This window comes from Cupressus sempervirens, chromosome 10, assembly GCF_028749045.1.
Source record: "Cupressus sempervirens isolate cs-2001-9-10 chromosome 10, ASM2874904v1, whole genome shotgun sequence".
Lineage (NCBI taxonomy): Eukaryota > Viridiplantae > Streptophyta > Pinopsida > Cupressales > Cupressaceae > Cupressus > Cupressus sempervirens.
In genome coordinates this window covers 451,612,751-451,628,008 of record NC_143127.1, presented here as the reverse complement: position 1 = coordinate 451,628,008, position 15,258 = coordinate 451,612,751, and the positions used below count along the sequence as shown (strand labels likewise).

Below are 15,258 nucleotides of genomic sequence, written 5' to 3'. Positions count from 1 at the left end.
GATGAAGAATGTCAGGATGGAGATTTGAAACAAAAATTATATGGTTTGTGGAAGAGAAAAGTTAAAGATGACTTAATTGAAAAAAAAGGTGTTTTCGGAAAGTTTTGGGAATGGAAGGATTGGAGGGTAGAGGGCCTTTCCCAAGGGCAGCAACAATCTCTTAAAAATAGTTTATCCTGAAGGAAACTCTATGTAATTGCTAGAAAGGAATGGATGAGTTGGTGGGTTGCAGCTTCAAGAAAGTTTTCTGTAAGACTAGGCTATGAGCTAATTGCAAACAGAGAGGATGCTAGTTTTGAGGCAAGTGATTTATGTTGGCATAAAGAGATTCTGCCTAAGGCCGGGACTTTTTCCTGGTTAGCTATTCAAGGCAGAATTTTGACTGGGGAAAGAAGGAAGAAATTAGGATTTCAAGGCCCAACTACATGTGTGATGTGTGGTAAAGAGGAAGAAGTAGTGGATCATCTATTGTTACATTGTGAGGTAGCAGCGAAATGTTGGAGTTATATCCAAGGTAAGTTGGGATGAATAGGACCATAGAGTTTTTCTTTAGTTGATTTCTTCATGTCTTGGCCAAGAATGAGTAAAAGAAATATGCTAGAAAGTGTGTGGAGGATAAGCTCATCAATTGTTTTATGGGAGCTGTAGAAGGAGCAAAATAGGAGAATCTTTCAGGAGGTGACACAATCTATGGTACAGCTCTTGAGAAGGATTGACCACTCTATTGAAGAAGTGGTAAGTGCAACGGTTTTTAAGAAGGATTTGTTAAAGAGTATTTTTATGAGAGAAGATGGAGATATCCAGAAGGAATGGCAAGGGATCAAAATCAGACAGGTTGAAGCTATAAGTAGGGGTAATTCAAAGAAAGAACAAAGAAAAATGCAATGTGGAAAGCTCTAGAGGAAGGATAGTTAAAAGTAAACTTTGATAGTACTGCGAAGAGTAACCTTGGCAAATCAGGGGCGGGTTGCATAGTGAGAGATCATAAAGGAGAGAGTGTGGCTATAGGGGCAAATAGATTACCGGATGGCACTAATAACGAAGCTGAATTCCAAGCAGCACTCTTAGCAATTCAATGTCATAAGAAGGTGGAGGGGTTAAAGAAACTGTGGAAGGAGATTCCATGGTGGTGGTGCAAGAAATAAGAAGAAATCAGATCTTAGCATGGCATTTTGAAAAAAATTTAATAGTTGTTAATGAGGAGTTGAAAACATTAGAGGATTTTAAATTGTGTCATGTGTTTCGGGAGGCTAATGGGGAAGTTGATCACCTATCAAAATGGGTGGCAGATTGTTTGGAGGCGGGATCAGAGTATTTTGAATGGTGTTGCTATTGGGAGGGGGTTTTGAGTGATGATTGAAGCAAAATAAAAAACCCAAATTTAAAACGTCGTATTAAATGATTAAGTGGAGGATGACGATCAAAAGGACTGTCAAAATAGAGTAAGGTGGAAAGATTTGGGCGATCTGTAATAAATGCCTACATAATGAAAAGACGTGCTAAAAAGCAAAGGACGCAATGATTAACTTATATGGTGAATGGAATAGAGTGCAAAAAATGAGCTAAACGAAATGCTATAAAATAAAGTAGCCGAAAAGGTAACTTTTAACAAACTTGAACAGTAAAGTGCAAATTTAGTGAAGTGACAGAAAAAGAAAATTTAGCGGGTGGATATGGAAGCTACCGTCACCTTTAGAACGGCCAAACAAGAGAAGGCCCTTTTTGGTCTGGTTCAGAATCAGAGATTGCAGCTGCTACTTCAATGCCCATCACAAGGTGTTTTGGAGGTGGTTAAGGGAACGGTTGGAGAATTGTTCCAAAATTCAACCCACCACTGGAAAATTAATGTGGATTTTGCAGTAATGGTGATGGCGTGGGGACTGGAATTGGCATTCTTGAAAGAAGTGGAATGGGTGATGAAGTCGCTATTTCCAAAAGATTTGATTGTAGGGATTGACTCCTTGTTGGAATGGGCATGGTCGGGGAAGGGTTTCAATTACGGCAAGTGCTATGCAGATGAAGATGAGGGGGAAGCGCAAGGAAAATCTGGCTTTATTTGGTGGCCAACTGGGGTGGACAAGGAAGCTTACAAGGAAAAAATAAGAGCGGAGTGGCTCAGGTTGATGGAGGAGATTCGCATTTTCAAAGAAAGGGATGGACAAAAGGTAAAGGGGTTCCTGGTCTCCCATCCACAATGCCAAAGAACTGCAGGAAGCAGGAAGAAAAGAATGGTGGTGAGGGTTGTGTTCCTGGTCAAGGAGTAAGGTTTGGATTCGATGGGTGACCAAATTTTTGCCTTTTTCTTTTTGCTTGTTTTTTCATCGATGAAAACCAGAGGAATGTGGTCCAAATTTTTTTGGGTTTTCAAAAGTGGTTTTTTTTGGGGTGGCAAGCCTAGGTTTAAGAACGACGAAGGAATTGAAGAATATAGGATAAGGCTGAGAGCCTGCAAAAGAATAGTAAAAAAAGCTATGGGGATAGGTTCATGCAGGCGAAACTCAGAATTCGAAGCAGCAAAGGATAATCAAAGGATAGATCAGCCAACGAAAAAGTGGTCAAGGGAGTGAGGGAAGCAAAGACTGTTTGTAGTTTTTGGACAGAGCCAAAGAAGGGCAGAATGCAAGAGTTTGTAAGGGTTTCATATAAAATCCTGTAAATTTCGATATTGTAATGTGAAGTGTGTGTAAGCCCGATCAAATGGGAAATAACTGAACATGTATAAGGATAGATGCGTAGACGAAGGTGACATAAGTAGTAAAAGCTGCGGGAAGGCTATTGTTTTTAGCCTATATATGTATCTATGTAAGATTTAAATAAATAAATAATTATTACTAACCAATAAATTTTAAAAATAAAAAGTTAAAAAAAGCCAACTCTTAGGTCTGCGATAATTCTCCATCAGTTCTTTTATATTCACCTCAGACCTGCTTCTAAGATCTGCTCCAGATCTGCCATGATCCAATGATATTCATTGAATAGTTTAATGAAATGCACCCAAATGATCTTATATTCATACTTAATTTTGCACCATTTTATCCAAATGATGCACCTCTTCGAAACAGCTTCGAAGTTACTGATTTTTTAAAACCTTTTTAACCAAAACTTGGGCATACTGTAGGGTCGTCCCAAAGCAGATTTAATTTAATTGCCAAATTGGGCACCCAAATCAAAGAAGGGTCGGCCCAAATAATAGCAAAGGATTTTAATCAAATTCAAAACTCGAAAAGGATTGTATCTCCATGCAAGGTTGGCCCAAGGAATGAATAAAAACTTATCTATTCAGTTTAATTTTGAATCAGTGCTTACTGTTTGAATGCCACAACAGATCTGATTATTACAAAATAAACTTATCTATGATTGGCACCAAAACCATGAATTCTCCTAAGGCATTGCCCTTGTTTGACCTTTGACATCAATGACAATAATCTTCAAAGAAATGCTCCCTTATTGGTTAAATATATCAATGGAGCAGCTAATTGAAAGAATCCTCTAAGGAATCTTCTATAATAGCCAGAAAACCCAAAGTATTCTCTTAATTGAGGCAAATTGGTTGGTGGTGCCCAATTGAAAATGGCTTGTATTTTTTGATGATTGACATTCACCCTTTGAGCACCAACTACATCCTGAATGGAGAATCTTTTTTAATCCAAACTCACATGTGGACTCCTCAGTCTAAACAGTGTGTTCCTATAATGTTCCCAAAGCCTTTGTAGAAATGATGTAGACATTCCTTCCATGATATTTTTAAAAATAAAAATATCAACAAAAAATAACGTGACAAACTTTCTCAATTAATTTTTCAAAACATGATTCATTCATGATTGGAAAGTGGCGGGACCATTAGTTAAGCCAAGGGCATAACCAAAAATTCAAAATGCTTGAAATAACATCTAAAAGAAAAATTTTGAATGTACATATAATCAGCATTCTCACTTTTAGTGGCTGTAGATGTTAATAAACATTGTGCTACCAATAGTACTTGTCTACTTCTATAATATCTTTCCATTCTTTTTGCTAGAATAATTCTAGGGGCTCCACCCAAAATATTTTGTATCACTACATCTTAAACTTATACATTGAATCTTAATTCCACTATTTGATAATAATTTTGTGTAACCTCTCCCACATGATGTAGTCATTGCACACCTAAGACCATATTGGTTTCTTCTATGCTGACCAAAAGAAGTCATCTTGCATTGTGCTTCCCAAGGTAACCTCCAATCATTAAATTTTCTAGTGGATGGAATGGTAAAAGCATCCCTTAATATAACAATGAATCCAGTGAAATCTTTTGTGTATAACCCTCTTCTAGCAACTAATCTTCCATCAAAAAACTTGCATGTCGCTCTATAATTAATTAGAACTAAAACGTTGTGCCTTTGTAGGACCCCTTGTACTCAGAAGAGGTATTATTTTTTAGCACCTGACAAGGTTGCAAGTGTTACATCCCAAAATTTTGACCTATTTAAAAATTTATTATAGCCATTGAGATGATTAGTTAAAAACTATTGTTTTTCCCTGTTCATGTGAAAAGGGTAGTCATATGTAACTATTGTTTCATATGAATTTGATTGTTATCAATTATTATGTATAATTGTTTATTGACGATGGTAGTTAGTCGTTACTTGTCATATGTTGATGATGGTAGTTAGCAGTTGCTTATTTACTGAATGATGGTAGTTAACTATTTTTCTTTGCTACTATCTATGTTATATGTTGGTATGGATTTATCATGGAGAACTTATTATTGTGGAAAATGTTGCATGGGTGGTTTCAGGAGCAGACGAAGGGGGGAAGCATTGCTTAACAGGATCTACGAAATGGAGCACTACCTTAGTCCATTTATCCAATACAGGTATGACCTCTAACTACCTTGGTAAAGACCTAGCGACTGCATAACAGGGTGCATACATTGGACACGCATGAGCTACTTGGACAATAAATAAAACATTAAATATTTAAACATAATTTCGTATCATTAAATGGTTTATGTTGGTATTCTCATCATTTCATTATATATATAAATGCACATAAGTATAAAGGTATGGTGCCACCATGTTATTAAATTATTCAAGCTCATCTCTATTAATCCGTGTTGGCAATCCAAATTTTGAGAGCTGGACAGTTGGGATTAACCAAGTTTGAATCCATCACTTATCAGGTTATGTGAATAGTTTCTATTCTTTATTTGGTATATTTATTGCATCCGAAATCTAGATGCAAGGGACTTCAAGAATTTCCAATGTTATATGTTCAATGCTTGACTGTGAAGCAAAATAAGACTATCGAATAGTTCAATCGGTCAAGCTTATCAAGTTATCTAACCATGTTGAATCTGAATCCGAATGAATGTCATGTTATGTTTCCATTTTCGAATCAGCTTGTCTTTTAATTTCTAAATTATAATTCTCTTATTTTCTTGAGAGAAGTCCTCGAGTCTCAAGGACGGCTTCATGCCAGTATTAAATATTATCATCCATCAACTGAGTTTCAACACAATGAATTAGAATTCTCTATGAACAGACACCCAAGACTCCCCGCAGCTGGATGGCCAGAGAGAGGGTGAAGAGGTGGAAAAGAAGTTCTGCAAAAACAAAGAACAAAAATCAAAATTGATATAATAACTTTATTTTTAAAAAACCATTTAATAAGTTCATGCATATCCAATCTACTTACCATGTTGTCAAGTCGAGCCGTGCTGATCGGGCATTAGAAACCCATCAAAAACCTAGGCCAAGGTCGTTGGTCGTTAGATCACATGATGTCCGTGGCGCCAATTAATCAGACATGCCCGTCAATTACTAAGTGGACATTCTAAACATTGGTATTGCTCAGATGGCTGGACTAATAGTGCCCCGAGCCTAGCCTCGGGGTAGAAAGGACCTTTCTTATCAAAATATTGTGTGGGGATTGATATGGTCCGTGGTTGGGAGATTAAGCCTAAGTTAATGCTTCTCCTCTTATCTGAAAGCCAAGGCTTGCACAACCTTTACGAGACTCTCCAATTAGATTTTGTATGTTCTTCTACCATTCTTTACTATGCATTTACTCTCTTGTGAATAATGAATATCATAGAATTAATGGTAATGATATAAGTTCTTCGGTACTTATGATAGAGATCAGTTATTTCAGTTGGTGGTTGTTTCAGTTGGATGTTAAATCAGTTATTTTCACATGAAATGGAATTAGAAATGTTCACATCAGTAAATTGGTTAAAGTATTGTTTTCATATCTGTTTTAAATTCAGAATATAGTTTTACCTTTTTAGTTAAGAAAATTCATTTGTTACAGCAAGTACACCCCTTTGATTATAATTATTCATTTTCATCTTTTGATTCTATTTAATCTTCAATCTTCAGGCTCTAATTCTTCATCCTTGTCAAACATTGCTTCTACATTATACACTTGGCCTAAGCCAAACAAGAATATCCAAGATAACATGTTTTTTTGCAAGAAAAATTAATAATAATTTGTTTCGACAGAATTCATTTGAAATTACTTCAAAATTAATGTGATGTTAACACCTTTTGTTGAAAAAAATCATCAAAAAGGGCTCGTATTTGGCCAATCAAAAGGGTTTTCCTGAAAGAACTCATTCTTAGCTATGGAAATTTCTAGATTCAAAATTCTTTTCATAGCTTCTTGAAGGGTTAATGTATCAAATAGCTTAATTAAAACCCTAACAAGTTCTAATTGAATAGTCCTTTGATAAATTGGACAATCTTCTTCATAAAAGATTGAGCATGGCTATTGACAACATTTGGAATTTTCCTGCATCTCTCTACTATCCCCTCTTATAATTGTGTCAATTATCTAAGTGGACTTCAAGATCCTTCATGTTGAATCTCTCAATTAACCTTTTCCAAAAATCATCATATGTTTTTATTACTGTAGACATTTGGCTAAGACAAAGAATGAAAATGCCAAGATCTAGAAGCTCAACAAATAGCACAAATAAGAGAGACGATGATGATCAAATGATAATGGATCAAGATGCCCAATATTCAGATGTGTACAATGTAGATGTGCCTCAATATATAAGAAATGCATGGTAACTAGGAATGATGTAAGTGATAACTTATCAACTAGACAAGGTGTAATCACATTTCCACCAAATGTGGATCATCCTCCATTGTGCAATAAAGTAAGTGCAACAATGAGAGAATGATAATGTCATAGGAACACAAAGGTGGATCTCACAAACAAAGAGATGTGAGATAACAACTAAGTGCAAGTGGATTTCTCCTACACCATGTGCTAAAATAAAATGCAAACTCCTATGTTTCTAAATGACAACTAATATGCAAATGCATTATCCTAAGTAAACTTAAGTGTAATCAATAATATTCAATTACACCAACACCCTCCTTGAGTGTTACTTAAGGGAATGAACTTAAGCTCACAAAAGCTAGATGACAATGCATGATGGGTTCCGACTACAAGGCCATGTTAGGCACCCATGTATAATATGCAAAAATAATGCAATATCTCATAAAACGGAGAAAGAGGGAAAGCCTCATGGGAAAGAACCCTCCCCCAAAAGAGCTATGAAAAAAAGCAAGACACATAGATGGATGGAGAAATCAAGACCTCTTCCATTATGACATACATCATGTATATACAATAAAGAATCCCTCCATCGTTAGGAAGCAAAGAGACATGATATCCCCCCATAATGAATAATCTCCTCCAAGGATGGTGAGTGCTTGAAGACAAAAGATAGTCCAATGCCTCAAAACAATTTGTCTCCCCTTAGGAAGAAGATAAACCAAGTACGAATGTAAGAATGCTTCCCATTGTGGATAGGAAGGGGAATCCAAATGAAGTATGAAGTTTTTGAAGTTTGATGATGTGTCACCATGTCCTTGGTTGATGAAGATGTCATAAATCAGTCAAGATGAAGCCCAATGGAAGAAGGTGATAGGCAAGGCAATAATGGTAATTGATCCATGTACGAATGTGGATCAAACTCCAACAAAAAAGATGTCTCCTCAAGATGAGAACTAGGAAGAGAAGCAAATAAGCCCCTCTCAATATAGAATGTGCACCCATGATAGATGCTCCTAGATCAATGTAGAAGCTACACAAAGAAAACTAAATGATATTCCTCCTTGAAGGAAGAAATGGTGTGATAGGTGTAACAAAGAATCCTCCCCAATTAGTAGGAAGAATCCTCAAAATGTATGATGTCTCAAGAAACTAAATAGGAATCTCCAACACATGAGTATGATCAATCTAAGTCATGTAATATGACATCTCAAGTAAAGTTTGACTCATGAATACCAATCTCCAAAAACTCAAATGGCTTCTCTGAAGTGAAAGAGACCTCTTCCAAATGCTTTAAAAAGTATCCCCAATCATGTCAAACTCAAAGGAATGATCAAGTGAAGAATGATGAGGATCAAAGTGTTCCCTTGCAACAACTGAGGAAGGATCATTCTGAGTTAAGAGAATATGAATATCATCAATAATGTCTCCCAAATCCTCAATGTAGGACTCCACAAAAAAGCCTACAATGTCTGGCAAGAAGTCATTCCAAAGAACTATAATTGGAAGACAAGGTATATCCTACTGCACTAAATCGCCTGAATCCATGGTTGTGTGAATGCAAGCATCATCAAGAACAACACTAGATATGATCTCAAGAGAAGATAAGATAAGACAAGATAATAGTATCAATGTCCAACAAAAGACCACAAAAGGTCTATGGGATTGAGAGTTTACAACAAGACAACAGACAACAGCAAGAGCACCAAAACAGTGTTCGAGAAAAACAAACAACAAGAACAAGAAGATAAAAAAAGAAGAGAAGTGCATAGGAATGCCAAGACAAAGATTAGGAGTCCTTCATCATCGGAAAAAAATCAATCACAAAAGGATAAGACTGTGGGAGGACAACCCTGATCTGTCTCTGTGAGCTCCTGGAGGAGTGTCGTTGATGAAAGAAACTGTTGTAGGGTTCGACAGATCTGGAATGACTGGTAGAACTAGTAGAACTAGACAGTCTTTTCACACCCTGTAACAGGGATAAGGGTGAGAAAATGGCAGTAATAAACTGATCAGAGGAATGTCAGGAAGGAAGAAGTGACTGTAAAGTACTATCACGGAGCAAGGTGGCCTCCTGAAGATAAAGCACGAGACACCGTTAGTCAATGTAACTAAAGAAAGTTGAAAGACAAAAACAGTCCCGGAACAGACAATGAAATCTACCTCTAATCTCATAATAGATAGGGCAACAAAAAATAAAGTGAGTCTCTGTCTCGATCTCCGCTTAAGTACTCAACTGACAAATTCATTCATCGTTGTCAATATGATGGTTGGTCTGAGCCCGAAGGCAGTGAGAACCAACTTTTAGAGAGATACACAGAGCATGACACCGACATCGAGATAGGTAACTAAGACAAACAATAACCCCATCATAGATCTCCAAAAAGTGCTCAACATAGAAGGCCATCCTCGAACGTAACCCATCAGAAGGGTTAGTCCAGGTGGTGATAATGTACTGTCTATAGATATCCAGTCTGACCTGTTCATTTAACTTTTGACGAGATGGGAGGAGATGAGCAGGGGCATCTAGTGAAAACTAGTATGGAGGGAGGCAGTCGATATCAATCCTGATCGAGCTCAACAGAGAGGATGCCTGTGCATACGAACAACGAGCACAAGAGCTAGTATTAGACCTCATAATCGCAACAAAAGAGCAGTATACCAGGTATGAGTATCTATCATGTTCACCAACCGGATCCACAAAACCATGAAGGCAATGAAGGAACCAAATCAGGTCAAATATGACTGCAAGTCTGAAGGGATGAACGTCGAACTCAGCAAGAATGATACTATGAGAAGTGAACCTGTGACATCTAATGATACGTCGTAGAAGCAAAGTTTGCATCCGTTCAATTGAGGCCCAGTCAAAGACAAGGAGAGAAGGCCCGCAAACCACAGAGCCATAAAGAACAATCGGCAGAACAAGAGAGTCCAAGAGAGATAACTTAGATGAAGTATCCTAAACATGGTGTCTGAAGCACTGTTTCTCAAGCATAGCAAGAGATGCCATATACTTACTAACTCTAGACTGAATTGTCAGTCTCATACTGAAGCGAGGTCCAAAAAACTTCACTTCCAAATACATATAAGAAGTAATCTCAATCTCTTGCCCCTAAAAGAAGAAATGAAGATGAGAGGTCTTTAAGTAATTAAAGACCATAACCCGAGTCTTACCTAGGTTAACCACAAGTTGTCGCTGGTCACAAAAGGAGGCCAAACCATCAAGAAGCCTCTGTAAACTCTCAAGAGAAGAAACAGGAAGAACCAAATCATCCACAAAAAGAAGAATGGAGATCAAGACCTAAAGTAAGTAACCTCCATCACCTGGGAGTGAGGACTTCATTTCTCAAGCTCGTCAATATACAGACCGAACAAAGTGGGTGAGAGAGGGTAGCCTTGTTTAACCCCAATGGTGCTACAGATCGGAACTGAGAAACCCTCAAGAGTCCTAAATCTACCCACCACAATTTCATATAATCTCATGATCACAATTAGTAGCATCTCTGAAATCTCAATCATACAAATTCTCTGAAATAGAGCCATCTTAGGAACAAAATCAAAAGCCTTGCGAAAATCAAGAAAGTAGCAATAAACTTTCGTCGATCTATGTCTAGCCTCCTCAATAATAGCCCGTAAAGTAAAAATGTGATCTATGGTCTGGTAGTCAACCCGGAAACCAGCCTATCCTCTAGCTCTACAACCTCTCCTATCAAGCTCTTTGGATAACATAGCATTCAAGGTTGTAGCATAAAGTTTGGCAAACGTGTGTTTGATCATAATGGTCCCATAGTTACCAGGGTCAGAAATAGGTCTTGTCTTGTGAATCGGATAAATCAGATGTCTAGACCAAGAAACAAGAAAACCAGTACAAACCACTCTTTTAAAGAGTATAGAGAGATAGGAGCCAAGAACTGGAGCACCAAACTTGAAGAGTTCAACCTGAAACCCTTCATCATCTGTTGCTCTGCTGCATCTCATAGATTTGATAATCTCATAAATGTTGGAAGGGGTGAACAAGTGGCAGTAAGGAGGCAGAGTGGGGTGGACAGAAGGCTGCCCAAAAATGTCATAAAGAGTTGTGGTGTGAGAGATTAGGGAGCGAAAGTCAAGGATGGAGGGTAGAGGGGAACACCGAGGGAACAGGGTGCGCCAAAAAAGCTGGGGTTGTAGATAAGTGTGGAGCATAGGGATTTACAATGAGACACGATAATGGATCATTTCTTACAACGAAGAAAACGGAGGTAGGAAGAACGAAGGTGAGCAAAAGCGGGGGAATGAGTCTCAAAGGCGAAACTACAGAGCGGTGGAAGGCTTTGCAGTCCACATCGAACCATTGGTTCATGGGACATGTATTACAGTGTTTGCTTCTAAGGGAGAGCAAAAAGCAGCGAGGGATGGAAAGGATGGCGGACTTCCAAATGGCTGCAGCAAGCAAATCAAACATGGAGGAGGCACTAAAACAAGTAGGATTAAAGAGCTCACTATCACCATCAGAGAAGCAGAAAAAAGTTGGGGGGCGGGTAGTGGGGGGCAAGAGGTGAGAGGGTCAGAGAGGAGAAATATGAATACTAAGGAGAGCATGGTCTGCAAGAGGAAGGTGTAAGATGCTGAAGTTGTGAATGAAGGAAATGAAGGAAGGAGAGGTGAAGGCATAATCAACAACACTAGCACCCCCACAATGAGGCCAACAAGTGAAGAGCTCAAAACCTGCAAAGTATGAGAGACCGTTCAAGATCACAAGTCCAAAGGACTCACAAAATTGTAAAAAATGGCAACCATAACAGGAAGTTGGTCCAAGAACATCGTCAAAAATACGCTGAAGTCCCAAAGTAGTCAGATCAATCTCTGTGGTGCAAATGGAATTAGAGCATCGGTCATAAAGCGAAGTCTAGAGTTCTTTGGCCCGCGCATTGAAATCACCAAGAATGATGATGTCCCCCAAAGCAACAAACTAAGAGACTCTCATAAAGGTCAATATATGGATCTCCATCCTCGGTACCATGTATAGCATAAGGAGATGTAGCTGGCAGGAATTAGCAAACAGAAATAAAGATATTTCTCTGACGGTGATTCTTACGATTGATACAACAGAAGTAAATCTAAAAATATCATCTCTAATCAGACAAGCAGTGCCAACAGACCTACAGACTCCATCAGAAGCATGAACCTCCTCTCTACAAACGGATAACCACTGATAACCTATAAACCCTGAAAGAGGACGCATGGGACTCTCGTGAGTCTTAGTGATGACAAGTATATCAGCAGACCCCACGGCATCGTGGAAGAGACCAGGTAATGACCATAGAGAACCATTACCATTCCAGCATTTTAACAAGAAGAGAGCACGTAACCGTCATTTGGTCTTGGGGGGTTGTCTCGCTTCCCATCCACTAGGGGGGGAATCCCGAATAACTGCTTTGAGATTTCTAATAACTACCCATTTACCAGCCTGTCTAGCCTCTGCCACAAATACCATGAGCATGTTTTAGTTCTACAACCTGAGCCTTCATGAGATCTTCATCTAGCATGTAACCTATCATTGCTGCCACTCAAACCCATTAGTATTTTCACTCCCAAACTCCCACTAGTTAGTACAATTTCTTCTCATATAAAAAAAATTGATTGAAATGAGGGGTGATGCAGGAGCATCCAGTGGTGTAAGGGCAATCCTGTATCACCCAAAAATATGCTTAGTGTTAGTTTTTGTTTAAAGTGTTTTCATTTCTAGATACCCATTTCGGTCAAATAAAAATTCCAACTCTCATAGTTCCATTATGTGTTAGAGTTTTTGAGCAACTTGGGATACGTGTCAATGTAGAAAATGGGTTATTTTGTAACTGAGCCATAATTATGATGGGTTAGAGGGTGTAAGTTGGAGGGATTATTATATTTGTAATTTAAAACACTCCAGAAAAAGAATCAAGTCAAAAGGCTTTACAGTTTGAAAGTTATTGCAGTTTTAAGTTGCCTGGAGACCTTCTAAGAGTGCTTTTGAGTCAAATTTGAGGCATTAAACGACCTCGTACGGGCCCAAAAAATGGGGGACAACCAAAGCTTGTCCATAGGGCTATAGAGCGCTTTGAGAGCTTTCCGGAAATGTAAACGGTTTGTCAATTGGAGTCCGGATCAAAAGTTATGCCTCTCGGAAGTTGGACTACCATTTCTGGATTCTTCTAATTTTACACCGGCTTCTAACGTGATTCCTAGAACCTTTTGTTTTGGCGGTGGATTCCAAATGGCATATTTTAGAATGTATTCCTAACCCTAAACCTAATTGGGATTTATTTAAGAACATTTCTAGCATTGTAAAGGCAGTTCTTGGTGGAGTTTGAGAGAAGGTACTATAAGGAGGATTTTTCTCCAGGATCTGACCATTGTAAGCCCATAGGGCATATATTTGGGTCTATTTACATGTACTAAATGTAGTGGCATATTTTACTGATAATAATATTCCCCTTTTCCCTTGTTGCATTCATTCTGGTTGTGGTTTGTGTCTTCATCAAGGAGGGTCTAGGAGTGGAAACCACAATCAAGAACCCAAAAAACTAATCATATCATTATTTAATGCAATTGATAAAGATAAATATGAAATATTAACTATCAATTGGCATTTAATATTTATCCTTATCACTTCCATTTTGACATTTGGCATTGATCAATGATGAAGTGTAAGTGTGTGTACCCAACCACTTACCAGGTTCCCAAGTTCCCATACCTATACCTGTGCCCATACGCCGTACCAACAACTTAGCATATTAGGTAGGAAATCAGAAACAAAATGTCCCCTTGCCTATCTCACACTACCTGTCCAAACAAAACAAAATTTATAAACTCCCTGTGACCTTATTTATAATAAAAATTAAATCCTGAGAGTTGTTTGACCCTTGGATGCTACAGTTATTTTGCAGCCCAAGCAGAACTCATGTATCTCCTTTCAATACTTTGTTCGATAATTCCCTGCAGTCGTGCAACTCACATGAAGATGAAAATTATTAAAAAGCAACAAATTGATGCAAGTGGGGTTTTATAATTTATTAACAGTTTCTATGCATAGTTTTGGTAACCGTCCCTTGGCTTAACCCGCAATCCCAAAAATCCATAAACTTTTTTGCCCTCCTCCATCCACCAGCGGCCTTTCCAAAATCCAGGATTCTCATTGGCAACATAATATTCCCATTTCCCTGCCTCCCATCTCGAGGAGACCAGGAGAAACACTAAAAAAATGAATTCCGTGCTTCAAAGAAAATGTTACCAAAAATACCTGTTCTTATCTGGTAAATTTTCTTTCTAAACGTAGCCTTTTGGTAGGTAGCTACAAACCTGTGCATCTTTTCAAACAAATTCAACCCATGAATCAAATGAGGCACTTCGGCCGAATTTTAAATTTAATCATGTTTCCTGGAAGTTGATCCTGACATTGCCAATATATATTTTATGCTTTTTATCACCTCGTCTAGTCGGGGGAGATTAAGACATTTCCAATAAACGAAATACATGGTAAAACCAGCTGCCTTTCCTGTCCAACGTCTCAACCGAACATAATATCTACGTAAATGAAAGAGAATGGTGTGCATAAGGGTATGAATATAAAATCGGTATGAAGGTTATAGCATTGACAAACCACATCTATGGGTAAATTATAAGTCTACATTGGCAATCCATCGTGACTGCAAAACTATAGATGGTAGCGAAAAGTTCCAGTCAAATCCCTACTTTCCCACAAAAATCCAAATCAGAAATACGCACATAAAAATAATCCACGGTTGCAAAAAATCCAAGAATGTAATATAGGAAGATGGCGTACCGCAGAGTGAATAGAGGAGAAGATACCAGCCAACTTCAAATCCGAGCAGCAGCAGAGGTCAATAGAGCATTACACTTTCGTAGCATACAATGTTAAAGCATATCACTTGGGAAGCAATTTTTTTGCGTGTTATATTATATTACATGGGATGGTCTGTAAAGGAGTTTCGTGAACTTGAATCCTGACTCGTCTCAATTTCCGTGATGCCATTGTCGGTCAATTTCACATATAATTAGAGGACATATTTTATCTTTTTGGAGTCTATTTAGAAAAGGAAAATAAAGATTCATTTAGAATGTCTTAATTCTTTTTCAATAATCTTTTTAAATTTATTTTGACAGCAGCTGGTTAATTTTTGAAATTTTTATCAATTTTTTCTTTTTTTTCAATCAGTTATTTGATCCAGG

At 37.9% G+C, this 15,258-nt stretch overlaps 1 protein-coding gene across 1 annotated transcript in view; it reads right to left on the bottom strand.

The window, feature by feature from the left end:
- Positions 1-14,954, bottom strand: part of LOC149534638 (flowering locus K homology domain-like) — a 153,948-nt gene extending 138,994 nt beyond the window's left edge. The window contains exon 1 of the mRNA XM_089807738.1: positions 14,852-14,954. The gene's annotated coding sequence lies outside the window, so the exon portion shown is untranslated. The remainder of the gene's footprint in view (positions 1-14,851) is intronic.
- Positions 14,955-15,258: the final 304 nt, after the last annotated feature.